Source organism: Oryx dammah, unplaced genomic scaffold (assembly GCF_014754425.2).
Source record: "Oryx dammah isolate SB20612 unplaced genomic scaffold, SCBI_Odam_1.1 HiC_scaffold_28, whole genome shotgun sequence".
NCBI classification, from domain to species: Eukaryota; Metazoa; Chordata; class Mammalia; order Artiodactyla; family Bovidae; genus Oryx; species Oryx dammah.
This window is the reverse complement of record NW_024070212.1, coordinates 40,113,671-40,135,894: the sequence shown is the minus strand read 5'-3', so window position 1 is coordinate 40,135,894 and position 22,224 is coordinate 40,113,671.

Genomic DNA, 22,224 nt, shown 5'->3' with positions numbered 1-22,224 from the left:
AGTACTTCTCAACATCTTTACTGCTCTGGTGAAGTCAACATAATCTCTCACTTTACTACATCAGAAAACTCCTAACTGATCTTTCAACTGCCATACTTTCCCCCTTCCAAACTCTAAGTTCATTGTCCAATCAGTAGCCATAGGCATTTCCTTAAAATGTTTACCAAATCATATTATTCCATTGTGTAAAACCCTCCTAAGGTTTCGTATTGTTGTTGGAATATAATCCCTAATTCTTACCATGTCCCTCAAGGCTCTATACAGTGAAAGAGACATTTCCAACAGGTCTTTGCTTCTTTCATTCTGTGCCAGCTACACTGTCCATTTCACTGCTCCTGACAGGCCAACCATGTACTTTTGTCAGAGTCTTTGTATTTTAATTATGATTTTCCATGTCTGAAACTTTCTTCTCCCTGATGTGTCAGACTCACTTTCACCATTTAGGTCTCAGTCAAATTGCCAGCTCTTTAGAGAGGCTTCTGAAAACCCTACTTAAAGTATCAGCAGCTTTCAACATTTTCTTATGACCCTATTTTATTTTCCTCTGATGTTCTGTCATTTGTGTAAATATGATTGCTGTCTGCCTCCCCCTTTTAGAATATGAAACTCATGAGTGAAGAGACTTTATTTTGCTCACTTCTATACATATCTTAGAAAAGTGCTTTGAATCATTTAGAAAATTGTTAAACAAATGCATAAATAAGAAATGAAGTTCTTGTTATATAACCAAAAATTGCTAATTTAGAATTAGCAAGACACATGCAAGATAGAATCACAGGAAACGATCATGACAACTGTAACTTATGTCTCCATTTTGTGATCACAAATTGAAAATATTTCATAGTAGTTTGATTAGTGTTTCAGCACTATGTAATCTGGGAAATAAGAAAGTAGACTCCTTTAAGCATTTAGCCTATGGACTTGATATCACATAAATTATTCTCTGCTCAATGGACAAATCAATGATGAGTGAACCTAAAATTAGCAAATGTGTATCTTTATATTTCTGGCCACATCATCTGGTTATAGAAAAAATTATGCATGAAGAGTAAAAATACAACTGTCTCAACATTGGCTCCTATCAGAGTTCATGACCAGCAAGACCTGTGTTTATGAGGACTGAACACTTGCCAAGGATATAGTTGACTCCTGGTCTCCTTTCTGATGATCTTCACTCCATTTTCTGAGAGAGGTTTTTTGTCATAGAATATGTAATATGGCAAGTTTCTGATATTTATTTATTCCTAGACTTATAAACCACTAAGGAATGCTCGATAAAGGACAGAAATGGTACTGACCTAACAGAAGCAGAAGATATTAAGAAGAGGTGGCAAGAATACACAGAAGAACTATACAAAAATGATCTTCCTGACCCAGATAATCACAATGGTGTGATCACTCACCTAGATCCAGACATCCTGGAATGTGAAGTCAAGTGGGCCTTAGAAAGCATCACTACGAACAAAGCTAGTGGAGGTGATGGAATTCCAGTTGAGCTATTTCAAATCTTGAAATATGATGCTGTGAAAGTGTTGCTCTCAATATGCCAGCAAATCTGGAAAACTCAGCAGTGGCCACAGGACTGGAAAAGGTCAGTTTTCATTCCAATCCCAAAGAAAGGCAATGCCAAAGAATGTTCAAACTACCGCACAATTGTACTCGTCTCACATGGTAGTAAAGTAATGCTCAAAATTCTCCAAGCCAGGCTTCAGCAATACGTGAACCATGAACTTCCAGATGTTCAAGCTGGTTTTAGAAAAGGCAGAGGAACCAGAGATCAAATTGCCAACATCCGCTGGATCATCGAAAAAGCAAGAGAGTTCCAGAAAAACATCTATTTCTACTTTACTGACTATGCCAAAGCCTTTAACTGTGTGGATCACAAACTGTGGAAAATTCTGAAAGAGGTGGGAATACCAGACCACCTGACCTGCCTCTTGAGAAACCTATATGCAGGTCAGGGAACAACAGTTAGAACTGGACATGGAACAACAGACTGGTTCCAAATAGGAAAAGGAGTACATCAAGGCTGTATATTGTCACCCTGCTTATTTAACTTCTATGCAGAGTACATCATGAGAAACGCTGGGCTGGAAGAAGCACAAGCTGGAATCAAGATTGCCGGGAGAAATATCAATAACCTCAGATATGGAGACGACACCACCCTTATGGCAGAAAGTGAAGAGGAACTAAAGAGCCTCTTGATGAAAGTGAAAGTGGAGAGTGAAAAAGTTGGCTTAAAGCTCAACATTCAGAAAACGAAGATCATGGCATCTGGTCCCATCACTTCATGGGAAATAGATGCGGAAACAGTGGAAACAGTGTCAGACTTTATTTTGGGGGGTTCCAAAATCACTGCAGATGGTGACTGCAGCCATGAAATTAAAAGACGCTTACTCCTTGGAAGAAAAGTCATGACCAACCTAGATAGCATATTGAAAAGCAGAGACATTACTGGGCCAACAAAGGTCCATCCAGTCAAGGCTATGGTTTTTCCAGTGGTCACGTATGGATGTGAGTGTTGGACTGTGAAGAAAACTGATTGCTGAAGAATTGATGTTTTAGAACTGTGGTGTTGGAGAAGACTCTTGAGGGTTCCTTGGACTGCAAGGAGATCCAACCAGTCCATTCTGAAGGAGATCAACCTTGGGATTTCTTTGGAGGGAATGATGCTGAAGCTGAAACTCCAGTACTTTGGCCACCTCATGCGAAGAGTTGACTCATTGGGAAAGACTCTGAAGCTGGGAGGGATTGGGGGCAGGAGGAGAAGGGGACTACCGAGGATGAGATGGCTGGATGGCATCACTGACTTGATGGATGTGAGTCTGAGTGAACTCCGGGAGTTGGTGATGGGCAGGGAGGCCTGGCGTGCTGCAATTCATGGGGTCGCAAAGAGTCGGACACGACTGAGCAACTGAACTGAACTGAAGTAATGCTATGCTGCTCATTAGAATCCACCTCTAAATAACTCTTGTTTGTTTAAATGAAGAGGAAATACTATTTACTTCTCTTCATAGCTTATTGATGCTTCCAAATTGTCGTGTTGGAGATGACTCTTGAGAATCCCTTGGAAGGCCAGCAGATCAAACCAGTCAATCCTAAAGGAAATCAACCTTGAATATTCATTGGAAGGAGTAATGCTGAAACTCCAATACTTTGACCACCTGATGTGAAGAGTTGACTCATTGGAAAAGACTGATGTTGGGAAGGATTGAAGGCAAAAGAAGAAGGGGGCAGCAAAGAATGAGATGGTTAAATAGCATCACCGACTGAATAGACATGAATTTGGGCAAACTCCAGAGATAATGGAGGACAGAGGAGCCTGGCATGCTACATTCCATGGGGTTGCAACGAATCAGACAGGACTTAGTGACTGAACAACAATAGCATATTTCTAACAAAGCATTTGTCAACAACCTGACATTTACCTTAGGAAAAATTGTATATTTGCATAGTACTTAAAATTTACATATGGGAAGATGTCAGGGTATAAAAATTGTTCATTAACTCTAACTACAGTGTTTAATGGCAGTAAGAGAAAATTTATTAAAAAAAGTATTATACTGTATTTATTTAGCACTTTCTAAAATGGATTATGTTACAGAAGAGTAAATTATCAGTAAAGGATGCTGTTAGTTAGCCTAAAATGCAGTTTTAAATATAACTCTAGCTCAGTGCTGATGGGGAAGAAATCCTGAGGAAAGATCCTTGGTGGTATGTTTTGGACATTCTACTTTCATAAGTAAGTTCCCAAGGAATGAAATAAGTCTACCAGAGTGACTCCAAGAAAACTAGAATAGCCCCCTGACAAAACTGAGAAGCCACTATGTATTTACTTGTTATCTCTAGCCTTTTTTACTGTGTCATTTTCTCCCTTCCATGGCATTCACTGCAATATGTTTTGGAAATTTGTGTCTCCTCCCTCTGTTTCCAGTGTATTTCCTCCTGTCCATCAACAAAATCTGAGAAACAACTCTCTGTTCATCTTTGCTCTTTATTTTGTAAAGTAATTAAAAATAGAGGTTTGAAACTAAACTGTCTGGATTTAAATCCCAGGTCCACCACTTACAGTGTTGTAATGTTGCAATTGTGACTTCTACTCTCTATGCCTGGTTCCTCCTGAGTAAAATGAAAAGATAGTAGTTTCTATGTCAAAAGTTCATGCTCTCGTTTAAATGAGTTTAAATATGGAAAGCATGCAAGTCTTTGCTGCAATACTCAGTTCTCAATAAACATTAGCTCTTGCAGGGTATTCGGCCTTTATTGTTAATTACAGAAGGAATAATTTTGTTTCTTGTTAAAGAAATTTGGGGGCTTTCCTGGTAGCTCATTGGTAAAGAATGTGCCTGCCAATGCAGGCAACTCAGGTTCGATCCCTGGCTCAGGAAGATCCCTTGGGGAAGGAAACAGCAACCCACTTCAGTATTCTTACCTGGGAAATCCCATGGACAGAGGAGTCTGGTGGGCTATAGTCCTTGGGGCTCACAAAAGAGTCGGACACAACTTAGCAATTAATCACCAACAAAAGAAATTTTAGACATCCATATTCAGTAGGGGTTGAGTAGATAATCTTTTGGACTGAAACTTTTTCATGTTGGTCCTAAAATCATAGGAATTGGTCAGTTCTTAGCCTGGAGTCAGTCAAGCTTGCTTCAGAATTTCAACGTTAACTGACCACTGCAGCCCAAACTGTTAAGGCCTCAAGTAATTTACAGTATGCACCTGGAATTTTTCGTGGGGCAAGTGGGATGCTACTGAAGTGTCACCAGATTTCAAAGACATCCTCTATAAGATAATTTAAGAAAAAAGAAGATTGAGCTGAGAGCTTTAAGATTTTTAAAGTCTTTGTAAATTGAGTGACATATATTGTCAATTTCATTCAACTAGAGTTATTAAATGATATTTTATTGTGCAATACCATGCATATTTTTTTCTACATGAGATATGGAGAAAAGCAGAAAGTAATGTAACAGCATTATGCTATATTCATCCATATGTATGGAAATTCTTTATGGAGCACAATCCTATAAGCCAGGCATCCTTTTAAGCATTTTCAAATTTCCTCATTTGGTCCTCAAAACCAGTATATGGAACAGAATTAATTCTTCCGATTTCACTGTGAAAAACTGTGATGGCAGAGGTTAAGTGTCAGGACCATGCCACTCTGTCTAGCTTCAGAGCCAGGATTCACACCAGGACTATCCATGTCTAATTAGAATTTGTGCTCTTCATTGCTGCATTTCATCATAGACCAAAACATGTGGCAGTAATAGAAGATTTACTCTGACAGCAAATACACAGGTTTACCATTCTTGGGGGTTTCCCAAATTTCTGGTGTTGATTTTATAACTGGTTGAACCAGAACTTCTAGATTAATGTCTGCTCAGTGTTTTCTTTATCCATTCCTCTGTTGATGGACATTTAGGTTATTTCTATGTCTTCGGGCCATGTTTTTCTCTGGATATATGCCCAGGAGTGGGATTGCAGGGTCATATGGTAACTCTATTTTTAGTTTTATTTTAAGGAATTTCCATACTGTGTGAGGTCTTTCCTAACACCCAGTGTTGGTTGTTACATACACAGCACTTTGCCCCTCTTCTAAAAGACTTATAACGTTGAACTGCAGTTGTTTATTTACAAGTTTTATGCAAACGAGCCCCCAATCTGTAGGAATTGTGTCTTAGTTTCCTTTGTATTTGCTGTGATCAACCAATTTTATTGTAGAAAATGCTATGTTGATTGTTGTTATTGTTTAGTCGCTAAGTTGTGTCCAACTCCTTGTGACCTCATGGACTAGCCAACCATTTCCCAGGCAAGAATACTGTAGTGGGGTGCCATTGCCTTCTCCAGGGATCTTCCTGACTCAGGGATCAAACCTGCATCTCCTGCATTGTTTATTTTTTTAACACTGAGCCACCAGGGAAGCTCCACTATATTGATGCTGCTGCTGCTGCTGCTAAGTTGCTTCAGTCGTGTCTGACTCTGTGCGACCCCATAGACGGCAGCCCACCAGGCTCCTCTGTCCCTGGGATTCTCCAGGCAAGAACACTGGAGTGGGTTGCCATTTCCTTCTCCAAGCATGAAAGTGAAAAGTGAAAGTGAAAATGAAGTCATGTCCAACTCTTAGTGACACCGTGGACTGCAGCCTACCAGGCTTCCCCATCCATGGGATTTTCCAGGCAAGAGTACTGAAGTGGGTTGCCATTGCCTTCTCCACCACTATGTTGATAGATGACACTAATATTCTAGGGTTCACTTTTAGCTGGGCCCTTAGGGCAGCTCAGTTCAGTTCAGTTCAGTTCAGTTGCTCAGTCGTGTCCAACTCTGTGTGACCCCATGAATCACAGCATGCCAGGCCTCCCTGTCCATCACCATCTCCCAGAGTTCACTCAGACTCACGTCCATCGAGTCGGTGATGCCATCCAGCCATCTCATCCTCTGTCGTCCCCTTCTCCTCCTGCCCCCAATCCCTCCCAGCTCAGCTGTCCTTTATTCATTCTTATTTATCCTAGGATTTATTGATACTAGGATTCTCGAGTTCCTGAGCCCTTCTGATTTCCTCCTAGCCTCTTCACTCCCAGTTGCTTACTCTTTGCCATCTTTCTAGAAATAATATAGTGGAATTCATCAAATTCACTTCTTCACTCCTTATTATAGTGTTCATTCCAGCTTTGTTTACTTGTTCCTTCATGTTGCTTCATTTCAAAGCCAAGTCTTTTACTTTGTGCTGACATTCTCACAACTCAACCCTCACAGATCACTCAACTATCTTTTTCATCTGTTTTTCTCTCCATTTCCATCTTCAATAATACTTTCTTTCCTCATCTCCCAAACAAAATAAAAACATATCCTCATGATAAAAATGAAGATCAAATGAAAAGCCAAACCATTCCTTTAACTGAACATCACTTTCAAAGTTCTTCCCTATATCCTTCCTTCTTTTCAGCACTGTTTCTGAAAAACATAGCCTGTACCTTTTGTCTTCACTTTGTCAGATTCTCCATTTTCTTCTGAAACTATGGAATCTGACTTCTGTCTCTCCCATTCCCATGAAACTCTCTTGATCAGGTTAACAACAACCTTCCTATATCCAACATGCATCCCAAATAATATTTGATTCTGGTGACCTTGAACTTCTTGCTCTAATTTCTATCAGCACTCATTTCTACTCATCTCTGAATGAATTAGCAGAAAGATAGACCATTGTCTCTATTTTTGTGTTCTTTGCTTGGTCCCCAAATGCTACAGCACTGAGGACTCTCTCTGTCTTTCTTACTCTTTATCTCATCTGCTCTTAGGGCTTCAGTTTATCATCTGTCTGATAATGGCTCCCAAACTGGACTCTCTGGCCCAGACTTTTCTTCTTAGTCCTAGATCTACATTTCTATTACTTAAATTCTATAATCAAAAACATGTCTTATTTTTCTCTAATGAAACTTAATAGCTAGTAGTAGAAAATTTCAGATTAGTCTCTCCCTCTCCTACTTCTCTTTGAGATCACATTTAAGTTTCAGGGCCATAAATAAGCATGGTGGGTTGGAGGAGGTGGTAGAGTGCTATCTGATCTATGCCTGCTCTTATTGATGTCTGCTTTGCAGCATCACTAACAGAGAAGGAAATGGCAACCCACACCAGTGTTCTTGCCTGGAGAATCCCAGGGATGGCGGCGCCTGGTGGGCTGCCGTCTATGGGGTCGCACAGAGTCGGACATGACTGAAGTGACTTAGCAGCAGTAGCAGCAGCAATGTTGATTCTGGACTTCCCAGGTGGTGTTAGTGGTAAAGAACCTGCCTGCCAATGCAGGAGACATAAGAGATGGATTTGATCCCTGGGTCAGGACGATCCCCTGGAGGAAGGCATGGAAACCCCCTCCAGTGTTCTTGCTTGGAGAATCCCATGGACAGAGGGCCCTGGTGGGCTACAGTCTGTACGGTCTCAAAGAATCGGATGTTACTAAAGTGACTTAGCATAGCACAATGTAGATTCTCCTGGGCACCTACTGAGATGGCTGTATTTCTATCTGGTCTTCAGTACTCATTCAGCAGATCACTCTGGTCATATATGACATGGCCCTTTGTCATTTACCCAAAGTAGGCATGAAAGTTTCCTGATTCTCTTTCATGCCAATATGGGGACATGGTAGATTGATGCCTTAATTTGTATTCTGCTAATACTAATCCAAATTGGTATAGGTCTTCAGATTTCACTTCTCTTAAATCCTCAATTTGGGTGATTTATTGTCCTTACTTCACCAGTCTTCCCCCAATGGTTTTAATGTAGGGTAGAGACAGGGGTCTCCTGGAGAAGGAAAAAGCAACTTACTCCAGTATTCTTGCCTGGAGAGTTGCATGGACAGAGGAGCCTGGCAGTCCACAGTCAATGGGGTCTCTAAGAGTCGGGCATGACTGAGTGACTATCACTCAGGGACAGGGGTCTGCTTCTCAGAGTCCCATTTGGGTTTACAAAGATTAATCTTTTATCTGATTCTTCTTCACAAGCCCAAGAAAATTTTACTTCTTCCCCAGTAAGTAGAGAAGATAGGCTGTATGAGCTCAGATTTTTCTATGCTTATAATTTAAGATTTTAACTTTATGTCCTTCATACTGCTTTTGATCCTCAAAACTCAGGATTTCACTCTTTAAAAGGTTTTCCATCAACAACTTTATTTGTACTGTGTATTTCAAAGTATATTTCAGAATGAAAAGCTAATTCTTTTTTTTTTTCTTTTGCATTTTTGCTATTACCATCCAGCTCTGAGTGGATTAGTATACAATACCCTCATTGGAATCTGAATGCAGGCAAGAAGCATGCATACTATTTCAAAATATTATCCCACTTCTGAAATTACTGATTTTTTCAGGCTCCTGTGTTGTCAGTAAGACCATCACCATTTGTCTTGTTTTATTGTTTCATTGACTCCTCTTTCTTGACTCCTCCATTTTCTCCCCCTCTTATTGGAAATGAAATGTGACAATTCTCTATGAAAATGTTGCTCTGGTTGTCCCTTTTCTCCAGATCATTTTCCCACTGGTTCAATAAAGCTCTCAGTATCTCTCACTTGATTACTGCAGCAGAATCTTAATAGGTATGGCATTTACTAATTTCTATTCACTCCAACCCAGCCTCCTGCTTACTGTCAGTGATGTTTCTATAACACAAAATTGACAGTTTCATTCCTAAAAATAATCTCTGTTGGACACACTAGATAATGAAAAAATGCAAGTTTCTTATTTTGGCTTAAACATTCTTTCATAATATGCCTTCAGTGCACATATACACACCTACTTTTCTTTGTTCTTCATGTCACAGTTCTCTCACTACTGAACTTCACTCCAGAACATTGGGCTCCTTGATGCCTTAGTGCTTTGGGAAATAGTTATCTCTTTATTAGAAATGTCTTATTTTCTGTCTCTACATTCTGTCCCCTTATTTTTGTGAAAAATTCTCTTAATTAATTCCCCAGAATTCTAATTCATCTAATCTAATTCATCTATCATTGTAGTTATACCCTATTTAAATGCCTGGTCATTCTACTCTAAATCTGAATAGGCTGTTAAGTTCATCAGGGCAGGTAGTTTTTCTGTCTTTTTGACTATTATGCTTTTAATACTGATTACAGTGTCTGCTCCAAGAGTATGCATTGAATGAATAAACATAAGCCCACCATGGTCTTATATCACTGTGTTTCTATTTCTCTTTGATCATTGTCTTGTATCACTCTCTCTTTACCAATATGTCCTAATGAGGTTATTATCCTCACCATTTACATAGCATTTATCCTACTTGGCCACTCATTCTTTTTGAGGCATTCCCTTCCTTTAACTTTCAAACCTCATACTGTTCTCTTCACTTTGTTTCCGGCTGCTGCTTATTTGGCTGCTGTGAAGGTTTTTCCCTCTGTAAAAGTTCCCCTCCTCTTCCCCCTCCTTCTAAATTTGAACAGTCAGTGGGCTAAATCCTCTTCCATTCTCCATCTTTCTACATTTTTGGTGAATTCATCCTCACTCCTGACTTCATTTCTCAGTGATATATAGATTTATTTACATTAATCATATACATGAATGTAAAGTCCTGGCCAAGACCTTTCCTTTGAACCTTAGATCTATATATCCTGCCCATATATTATTTTCACGTGTTTTCTCACATGTATCCTCAAACATAAACTATTACTGCTTTAACTGTGTCCCCATCCAATTCATATGTTAAAGCCCTAACCCCAGTGTTTTAGAAGGTGATTGTATTTGGAGATAGGGTCTTTAAGGAGGCAATTAAGTTAAAATGAGATCATTAGAGTGGGCCTTAACTCAATATGACTGGTGTCCTTGTAAGAAGAGGAGCTGAGAACACAGATGCACAGACTGAGGAAAATCATGTGAAGACACGGTTAGAGGGTGAAAATTTGTAAGCCAAGGAAAGAGTCCTCAAAAGAATCCAAACCTGCCAATATTTCATCCTTGGAATTCTAGCCTTCAGATCTATAAGAAAACTAACTTCTGTAAGACATTCAGTTTGTGGTATTTCATTTCACAGCACTAGCATATTAGTTTGTTGTTGTATAGTCGCTAAATCATGTCTAACTCCTTGCAACCCCATAGACTAGCCCTCCAGGCTTCTCTGTCCATGAGATTTCCCAGGCAAGAATACTGGAGTGGGTTGCCATTTCCTTCTCCAGGGGATCTTCCTGACCCAGGGATCGAACCTGAATCTCCTGCATTGGCAAGCGAGTTCTGTACTGCTGAGCAACCAGGGAAGCCCAGCATACTAATACACATGCCCAAATATTGAATTCATTTATTTTACCCCAAACCAAATCTTCTTATCTTCCTTAATTTCAGTAGATGGCACCATTGGGCACCCAGCTTTAGTAATCTGATTTAACATAGTAATTAATGTAGATTTACTCATATTCAACTTTTAGTTGTATCTTCATCATAAATATCTCTTTATCTCTAACCACTGCATCTCAATTTTAAGCAATTATCATCTGTCACTGATACTGTAGCTATAGCTTCCTAAGTTTTCTTCCACTATTTCGCTCTTATAAAACATTCTTTGTATTGGAGATTGTTTCATTTCAAATGAGATTTAAACATTTTACTCTCCTACTTAAAACTCTTTATAACATCCAATTAGATTAACAGCTAAAACTCTTGAGGGCCTGCCTATCTCTCCAGGTTATTTTTGCATATTTTTCTTTTCAATTCCCTTCATTTCTCAAGTGTATCTTTCTCAGGACTTTTGCACATGAAAGTTTTTTGCTGTATAGAATTATCGTTCCTTCTCTTTCCTTTTCCCACGTTTATGCCACAGCTTTTTGATAAAAGTAATTTAGCTAGTATTTTTATGAGCTTTATTATGTGCCAGGTACTATCCTAAGCACTTTGCAATATTAACTTATTTATCTCATCATAAACCTACAAAGGATGTTCTATTATTATCACAATTTCATCAGTTAAGAAATTGGGGTGCGGAGCAGTGAGAGAAGTTAAGTGACTCATTCAGAGTTACAAAGCTAGAAGTAGTGGAGCTTGGATTTAAACTTGGGGGAATATCGTCAAAGTTTAGACCATTATTAGGAAAAAATATTTTAATTCTCAAAATTAAGTCAAAGTAGTCAGTATGTGTGCTGTTAAGTCTTATCACAGTTGTAATGGGTTATGAATAAGTTGTAAAAATGAATATGTTGTTGAATGCAATCTCCGCGAGATCAGGCAGAATGTCTGCATTGGTAGCCATTGTATTGAATGCAATCTCCATGAGATCAGGCAGAATGTCTGCGTTGGTAGCCATTGTATCTTTAAGGACTTTGTATGCTGTTGTGATAAGGATGACCATAAGTATTTGTTAAATGAAGGAACTGGGAGTGTTCTTAGAATAGGAACACTGACAGTGTAGCTTTGGCTCTCAGCGGAGACCTGGCCTATAGAAGATGTTCAATAAATCCACATTTGATTAATTATCAACTAGCTAGTGGTAGAGCTGCGGCTAAAATGTAATTCTATGTTATGCTGTCAACACCAGAAAAGTAGGAAAACATTTACTCTGATAAAGGGATAATGAGGCAAGGGGTGTCTATGGGTGAGGCATGGTGAGGTCTTAGAGGGTGACTATCTGAGTTATTTACCCCTTTTTTATTTTCCAAATGAATTCCCCATTTTAACTTGTTATAATGCATTACATTTGAAAATCTTGAGGCATGTATTGAAAACCTCTGTGCTTTTCTGATCCTCTCTCTCATTTATAATAGTCCCTAGTTTGTGTCTCTTTTTTCTAGCTCTTGTTTTCTTCAAGTTCAGTATTTTACTTTTTTAAAAAGTATAAATATTATGTGGTCAGGGGCTGTCTTGGAATTTCTTTTACTTGTTATCTCTTCAAAGTTTCAGACTTCTGTCAGGGCTGAGGGCTTTGCAAACCATGGTTGTTTTAGTACAGAGCTTAAAGGAATGGCGGTGCTACTTTCTGGTTAATATTTCATTTCTTTCTTTCTCTTGCACCTATCTCATCTTCCCAAAACAATTAAGAAATGGCCCAGAGGTCCTATTCATAGATCTTCTCCATCCAAATAGGAAAGAGAAATAGCAAGGAATAGCTAGAGTGGTTCTACAACTCTGCACTTAATGACTGCCTCTAAGAAATATTTAATATGTAAAGACTTTTAAAGTTTTTGGTAGAAAAGTTCAGAATCTTCTTTTAATTGGCACATGTATATTTAGAATAATGCATTTAGAGGATTTTGGCATGGTTAAATTTTTTATTTCTTAAAGGAGATCAATCATTTTTAGTATGTTATTCAAATCATTTTACCTGTGCTCTGCAATGAGAGAAGCCACTGCAATGAGAAGCCCAAGCACCTTAACTAGAGAGTAGCTCTTGCTCCCCACAACTAGAGAAAAGCCCGCACAGCAACAAAGACCCAGCATAGCCAAAAGTAAATGATAAAATAAATAAAATTGTAAAAATATTTACTGTTTTCTCTCCCCATTGCCAGGTTAATACTAATAATAGGAAAGACCCTTAAGCTATCTTATTAGAAGGATTTAAATAAGACCATTTAAATACTTTCAGTTCTATTCTACCTGTGTAACCTTAGGATTATGATAGCTTCCTTTTTAGTTGGATCGTAGGAGAAAGAAGGCTGTGGCTATATCTTCCGAAGTTCAGGTTTAGTAGTCATTATGTTTCTCATAGTCAACTAATAAGCTACATTTTGGTGTCTTAATTCTTTTTAAAATTATTTTTAGTTGGAGGATAATTGCTTTATAATGTTCTATTGGCTTCTGCTGTACAACAATGTGAATCAGCCATCAGTTCAGTTCAGTCGCTCAGTCGTGTCCGACTCTTTGCCACCCCGTGAATTGCAGCATACCAGGCATCCCTGTTCATCACCATCTCCCGGAGTTCACTCAGACTCATGTCCATCGAGTCCGTGATGCCATCTAGCCATCTCATCCTCGGTCGTCCCTTTCTCCTCCTGCCCCCAATCTCTCCCAGCATCAGAGTCTTTTCCAATGAGTCAACTCTTCGCATGAGGTGGCCGAAGTACTGGAGTTTCAGCTTTAGCATCATTCCTTCCAAAGAAATCCCAGGGTTCATCTCCTTCAGAATGGACTGGTTGGATCTCCTTGCAGTCCAAGGGACTCTCAAGAGTCTTCTCCAACACCACAGTTAAGGATACATATATACCCTCCTTCTTGAATCTCCCTCCTACCCTACTCCCATCCCACCCCTAAGCCATCACAAACACCAGGCTGAACTCCCTGGGTTATTTAGCAACTTTTCGCTAGCTATCTATTTTACACACAGTAATGTATATGTTTCAATGCTACTCTTTCAATTCATCCCACCCTCTCCTTCCCACACTCTGCCCACAAGCCCATTCTCTACGTCTGCTTCTCTATTCCTACCCTGCAAATAGGTTCATCTTACTTCTTAATCCATTTAATTGGCTTGATAATCCCAGAGACTAACACAAATTATAGGAATTTTAAAGCAGAGAGCTAGTTTTAGAATTAGACAGCCAAAGTATCGTGCTTCTTGATTTCAATCCGGTTTCTCTTGGCTCTGTCATTTGTTTCATTTTTGTCATTAAGGTTTTGACTTTGACAATCTGTTGAAGACCATAGGACTTCTCCCTAAGCACACACCCACAGACACAACATACTCCTGTATACTCCATTTTGTATACAGTTTCAAAGGGATATTAAGACCTTGAAGCTCATTCGCAGATTTGAGAATTAATCACTTCTTTCTGGCAGTGGTTAATTTGATTGGGAATGGCCCACCATCCCACAAAAGAGAGGTGTTCATCCTCTTTGGTCTACAGTCCTTGGGGGTGATTTTCCATAGTGATTGAAAGGTTAAGCACTGTTGAGTGGATTATTTCCTTTAGTCTTTTACTCACATGCAGCTGGAGTAGGAAGAGCATCTCCTGTCTTTCTGTGGTCAGAATTTGTCCCTTTTTAACTGGAGTCTGGGAAAGACAGGGATTGTTCCATCTTATTGTGAATTTGTCATTGCATCTACAGTCTTCAGCTGTCTTTTGTTCTCTTCCTCTGGCTTTTTACTGGTAGGGTTGTTCTATGTGTACTCTTCTAATCTGTTTTTCTACTTTTCCTACACACATTTATAACCACAAATAATACCCTCAGATATAGTGCTTTTACTATGACAGTCATTATTCTGGCTGGCAGACACACACACACACACACGCACGCACACACACATGCACACACAACACATAATTTGATCTTCTCAACAGCCCTTTGAGGTAGATACTGTCATTGTCTACAAATTACTTGTATGAAAAAAACAAGTAGTTTATTGGGTATAGGTTTTTCCCTACCAGCACTTTAAAGCTGTTGCTTCCCTCTCTTCTCACCTGCATTGATTCTGATGAGAACTCTGATGTAATTCTTAGGTCTATTCCTCCATATGTCACATACCCCTTTTCTCTAGTTTCTTTTAAGAATTTCTCTTTATCACCGCTTTTCAGCAATTTGATTATGATATACCTTGGTGCAATTTTCCTCTGGTTTCTTGTCCTTGTGCTCTGGTTTCTTTCTTGAGCTTCTTGGATATGTGGGTTAATATTGTTCTTAAAGTTTGGAAAAACCTTGGCCATTATTTGTGCAAATATTATTTTGGTTCTCCTCCTCTCTCGCCTAGTGATGTGAGAGAGACTCCAAGTGATGTTGTCACATAGCTCTCTGATGCTGTTTTCATAAAAAACAAAAACAAAAAACCCTCTGCTTTTCTCTTTGTGCTTAATTTTGGATAGTTTCTATTGCTTAACCTTAAAGTTCAGTCATCTTTGCTTCCACTACGTCTAAAACCTTCCACTAATTCAGGCTAGTATATTTTTCACTTCAGATGGGTGGTTTTCATCTCTAGAAGTTCTATATAGATCTTTTAAAAATATCTTCTGTATCTCTAACTTTTCAAACACATTGAATCTAGTTATAAGAGATGTTTCAATATCCTCATCTGCTAATTCTAGCTTCTGTGTCAATTCTGGATTTGTTATTCTCATCGTGGATTGTGTTTTCCTGTCTCTTGAAATGCATGGTATTTTTTTTATTAGCTTCCAGACATTATGAATTTTATCCTTTCTGGTGCTGGATAATTCTGCATTTCTGTAAATCTTTTTCAGCTTTGTTTTTAAGTATTTGGGAGTAGTTTATTTTCATTTGGATATGGGAAATTATAAAAATGATTTGTCAGGCAAATCTAGCTCACTGCTAAGTCTAGAGTTAATTATTTTTCACTAAAGAGGCAACAACTTCCTGGGTACTCTTTCCACTGTCCAGTCAATTAAGAGATTTTACAGTCTTGCTGATCAGAGCCCACACTGGTCTTAGCCCTATGTGAGTGCTGGGTATATGCCCTCTAATCATTTCCATTAGTTTTTCCTAGCCATGGATAATTTTCTCATCTATTTGCAGTGAACAGTGCTCTGCTGAAGGCTTGTGGGGATAGGGTGAGGTGGTAGAATGTGATCCTCTGCAGATCTTCAGGGTCTTCTCCCTGTGCAGCTCTGTCCTCTCTGGTGCATTGTCCTATAAAATCTGGCTGTCTAATCTCCCAGGAATCTCATCTGTGTCTCTTTACCTCATGGAGTCATCTTAGTTCCTCTCTGTTACAGACTGAAATTTCTTTCAAGTCAGTAATCTGTGGCTCACCTCATTTGTATCTTTTCTTGATTTTTTTTTCAAACTGTTTTAGGAGGGAGGGTAAAGGATAAATCTGATCACTGTCCCTCCATCTTGGCTGGATATAAATGAACTGGATGTTATTTTTGCTTTTTAATTAAAAATGTTACAAATGTATTTTTCTGCCATGTAGATTCTTTTGAAATTTGCTTTTTCTACTCAGTAATATATGTCAAGGTATAACTCTGCTGATTCATGTAGAATTAGCATACTCTTTTAAACAGTTGTTTAATAGAAATATCACGATAATATTTATTTCCTTATTAATGATTAGCATCACTTTAGAATCAGTTAGCATTAGTATAATTGGGCAAGTCAAATCTCTAAGTAGTTGGTGTTTCTTACCTCTAAAATGTTGATAACAATAGCAGGGATTTTATGAGGATTATATAATGTGTGTCATGTTGTTCACATGGAGCAAAGTATGCAAATAGGCACTTAGTAATTCTTAAATTATTTTAAGTTTTCTTTCTCTTCTTTTTCTTATTATGCTTTCTTTCCTCTCCTCTTTTCCCTTCTTTATCTTGCCTTTTTGAATTCATTAAGTCAGGTTAACTGATTTGTTTAAAAAATCAAGTAAGAACCAGTAAGTCAGGTAGTAGTCATTTTATGAGCATTTTATAAGATAAGCTGGAAAGAAAATCCAAATGAGGATAAATGGTTGGTTTAATTGAAGTTTTTAGTTTTTATAAAGTTCTGGCCTTCTAAGACTCAACTTTTGTCCTAGTAGCCGAAAAATGTCAGGAAGACCCAGGGGAAGGGCCACAAATAATAGATCAAAGCAGTTTAGTTCCTTGGTGAGGTGGAAAAGCAGGACATTATATCATATTGCCAAGCTGAGCAGAGACTGCCTTTCTCTGCCTAATTTGCTCTTAGAGGAGCTAATTCTTTTTACATGTAGAAACCAAAGCTCCATAGATAAACACTGTGCTCTTTTGCCCCTCCCCCCATTTTTTCTTAGGCTTCATTAAAATTTTCTTAGATCAAAGGGGAAAATGAAGTTATACATTGAATTATGCAGTTGCAATAACTTTCTACGTAGTTTCTTTGCTGTCTGCATTTTCCTCCTCTTACTCACTCCTCGTTTTGTTGCTAAACTCATCTTCTTTAAGTAAACCTCACAGACATGGATTGAACACAAAAGTCTCAACTGTCTTTTAAGACTCTCCATGATGTGGTCTATAAGACTTCCTACCGTATTTATGTACTAGTGCTATCCTTTCTGTAATCTGCATTTCAACTAAATTAGACTGCTAATGCATAGCTTCCCAGATGGCTAAGTGGGAAAGAGTCCACCTGCAATGCAGGAGGTACAAGAAATGTGGGCTCAGTCCTTGGTTTGGGAAGATCCCCTGGAGTAGGAAATGGCAACCCACTCCAGTATTCTTGCCTGAAAAATTCCATGGACATAGGAGCCTGGCGGGCTACAGTCCATGGAGTCACAAAAGAGTTGAACATGACTGAGCACGTTGAACACATGAACATGTAGCTACTGCATATCATTGCAAAGTCTATGTGCCCCACAAAAGCAGAGAGACAAGCCTACACTCTTGCCTAGCTGAGCAAATGCCCAAGTGGATGTTTCTTCTTCTAATTTGCACAAAAATGAGATAAGCCAGACACACTATACTATTTCCTTTTCCTGTGTCTTTGCTCATGCTTATTATCTTCTGTAGATCCCTTACCTCTTTTTTTGCCCAGTGAATTCCTTTTCATCTATTCCACTGAAACTTTCCAAGCATTAATAGTGAACTCTCACTATTCTTCATGTTTTTAATCTTTTCTGTGATAATTTATTTATAGACCTTCTCTTTTAAGTCTCTCTTTATTTGGTTTTATATATCATGTCACTTTATTTTTCTTCCCCAAATCTAGCCTATATCTAGTCTCTCTAGACTAGTCATATTTGGACTTTTTCTGGGTTCTTTCCACCCTACCTTATAGCCTGATTCTTAAATTTATTATTTCTTAGATTCTCCATCTTTGTCTTTTTCTGCTACTAGTCTAATTTGTTCTGCCTGGTTGAGCTCATTTCTCAGCATGGCTTCAACTCTTATATATATATGTCTAGGCTCTAAAATCTAAATTAACAATTCTGACATATAGACTTATGTCTCTATCTGTTTACTTAGCCATGTCTTCTCAACAAGCATATCCTAAATCAATATACCCCAAATAGTAGAATGTTGCTGTTGTTTAGTCTCTAAGTCATGTCCAACTCTTGTGACCCAATGGACTGTAACCCTCCACTCTCCGCTGTCCATGGGATTTCCCAGGCAAGAATACTGGAGTGGGTTGCCATTTCCTTCTCCAAGGGATCTTCCTGACCTAGGCGTTGAACCCACATCTTTCTCTTCAAATCATTTCCCATCTATATTCCCTATTTTAGGCCCTGGTAGTATGATAGGCTCCATTCCCTAATTATTAATTGTCAGGTTATCCTGTCCCTCCTCTCTACACCTGACAGCCAACCAAGCATCCAGGCAATTCTACTTCTGAGTGTTTCTCTTAATTCATCTCTCTTTTCTATTCCAATGGTTATTTCCTTAGTTCTAACATCATCATCTAGACCATTGAAAAACACTTGTAATTATCATACATTTCTTGTGCTGCTTGATACTTCATTCCAGATTCCACATTGCCACCCTAGTTGTCTTTCTAGAACATTATTCTATCATATCATTATCCTATATCCTAGCATCCAATTAGGAACACAAAACACTGACTAGTTGAATGCCCAGTCTCCTAAAGACAGTGCTAGACATTTCACATATATTTGTTATACCATGTAAAGGGCACAATGATTCTGACAAGAAGATCATTTTATGTTGTAGATCAGGAAAGCGAGGTTCAGAAAGGTTAAATAGTTTTCTCACACAGTTGTCACAAAGTAGTATTTCAAAGACAGGTTACTCATATTACAAAGCCCTCTTCCTCTAAAACTTACTGATACTTAAGAGTTCTGAACTTCAATCCTAATATTTCATATTCTGAATGGCCTTGGCAAATCACTTAAGTTATGACAATATAAAACTCAGAAGGATTTTTTTTTTCTTGAGGAAAAATGAAACATGCTTGTAAATAAATGCCTCACAGGTGTAAATTATTCTTACAAATCCTTCAAGGCCCTGATGATATCTATTTTCTAAAGTTTTCTTGATTCACTCACTAAATTGAATTCATTTCTATTTCTTCAGTGTATTCATTGCACTTGGTGTGTATCTCAGAGTTTATTGTATTTATTTTTATGTTTTTTCTTCATATACTGACACCAAGCCTTTTGAAGATGAAGTCATTGCAATATATATAGCACTTAACAAAGTGCTTGATACAGTAAAATGAACACCATCTGCCCTCTAAATAAATAAATAAAAACCTTGTATTAAAATTAATGCACTGGCATAAAAGATATCAAATTCAGAAAAACTATGTTGATTACCTGAAAAACTAGTAAAAGAAAATAACTCAATAAACAAAAGATCATATTTGCAGCTCAAATATAAAGCGTTTAAAATGTTTCTATTGCAGACATCTTAAGTTGTTCAATAAGAAACCATTTATTAAGGACAATTAAGAAAAAGGCTCTTCCCTTCTTAATCTAAGCTAAAATAGAAATAGAGCTTCCCCAATAGGGTGGCTCAGTGGTAAAGAATCTGCATGCAAAGAAGGAGATGCAGAAAATGGGGATTCAATCCATGGGTCGGGAAGATCCCCTAAAGGAGGGCATGGCAACCCACCCCAGTATTCTTGCCTGGAAGATTCCATGGATTTTTGCCAGAACAGCCTGGCATCCGTAGAGTTAGGACATGAGTAAAGCGACTTAACACACACAATAGAGATAATGTGCTATTGGTTCCCAGATCGCTAAAGGTCCATGATTATAAGTATGGAAATCTAGGGTATTTTCAATACTTCAACAACTTTTTGAAATTGTTGAATTCCCTGAATTAGAATAACTGGCAAATAAGCTTTTTTTTCTTTTTTTTTGCTCTGGGCCAAAAATAAAGAAGCACATTTTGAAGTTAAGAAGTAATGAATGGCAACGTCATGGAAATTATTGGACCAAGTTAACGTATCAAATACTGTGACTAGAACTACTAGTCAGATGGTCACTATAATGAAATGAACTTGTCCTTTGGATGATCAACTTTGGATAAAATGCTGAGTGATGATCAAAATTGGTAACTACTAGCACTGAAAAATGCTTATTGTCTGGATTTAATTTCATTATTATTAGTAAAACTTATGCAGTATTGTAAATAATATTATGAACTCAAGAGTATAAGAAAAATTTTGAAAGAGTGTAAGAAAAGTCAAGTGGGCTTTAGGAAGCATCAGTATGAACAAAGTCAGTGGAGGTGATGGAATTCCAGTTGAGCTATTTCAAATACTAAGAGATGATGCCGTGAAAGTGCTACACTCAATATGCCAGCAAAAAAATAAGTGGCCACAGGACTAGAAAAGGTCAGTTTTCATTCCAATCCCAAAGAAAGGCAATGCCAAAGAATGTTCAAACTACTGCACAATTACACTCATCTCACACACTAGCAAAGTAATGCTCAAAATTCTCCAAGCCAGGTTTCAACAGTATGCGAACTGTGAACTTCCCAATGTTCAAGCTGGATTTAGAAAAGCCAGAGGAGCCAGAGATCAAATTATCAACATCTGTTGGATGATCAAAAAAGCAAGAGAGTTCCAAAAAAACATCTATTTCTGCTTTATTGACTATGCCAAAGCCTTTGACTATGTGGATCACAACAAACTGGTGAAAAATTCTCCAAGAGATGGGAATACCAAACCACCTTACCTGCTTCCTGAGAAATTTGTATGCAGGTCAAGAAGCAACAGTTAGAACTGGACATGGAACAGCAGACTGGTTCCAAATCAGGAAAGGAGTACGTCAAGGCTGTATATTGTCACCCTGCTCATTTAACTTATATGCAGAGTATATCATGCAGAATGCCAGGCTGGATGAAGTACAAGCTGGAATCAAGACTGCTGGGAGAAATATCAATAACCTCAAATATGCATATGACACCACCCTTATGGCAGAAAGCGAAGAAGAACTAAAGAGCCTCTTGATGAAAGTGAAAGAAGAGAGTGAAAAATTTGGCTTAAAACTCAACATTCAGAAAACTAAGATTACGGTATCTGGTCCCATCACTTCATTGCAAATAGATGGGGAAACAATGGAAACAGTGAGAAATTTTATTTTATTGGGCTCCAAAATCACTTCAGATGGTGACTGCAGCCATGAAATTAAAAAACAAAACAAAACAAAACAAAACACTTCTTCCTTGGAAGAAAGCTATGACCAACCTAGACAGCATTTTAAGAAGCAGAGACATTAGTTTGCTAACAAAGGTCCATCTAGTTAAAGCTGTGTTTTTTTCCAGTAGTCATGTATGGATGTGAGAGTTGGACTATAAAGAAAGCTGAGCACCAAAGAATTGATGCTCTTGAACTGTGGTGTTGGAGAACACTCTTGAGAGTCCCTTGAACCTCAAGGAGATCCAACCAGTCTATCCTAAAGAAAATCAGTCCTGAAATCAGTTCAGGACTGCTGCTGAAGCTGAAACACCAATACTTCAGCCACCTGCTGTGAAGAACTTACTTATTGGAAAAGATCCTGATGCTGGAAAAGATTGAAGGGGACAACAGAAGATGAGATGGTTGGATGGCATCACTGACTTGAGGGACATGACTCTGAGTAAACTCCTGGAGTTGATGATGGACAGAGAGGCCTGACGTGCCGCAGTCCCTGCAGCTGCAGAGTCGGACACGACTGAGCGACTGAACTGAACTGAACTGATAAGAAAAACAGTGTTAACAGTCAATAAATGTAGTTTTGTTGGTAGACTAATTCCTTTCAGATAATTTTGTCCACAGCTAAAAAGAAATAATGGAAATTTAGTAATGAAAATATTGATAAATTTTCTCTGAAAGTACATAGAAGGCATAACAAATTCATTTTCACTAAGTGAATACAGTCAAGTGTTACGTACGCAGATGAAGA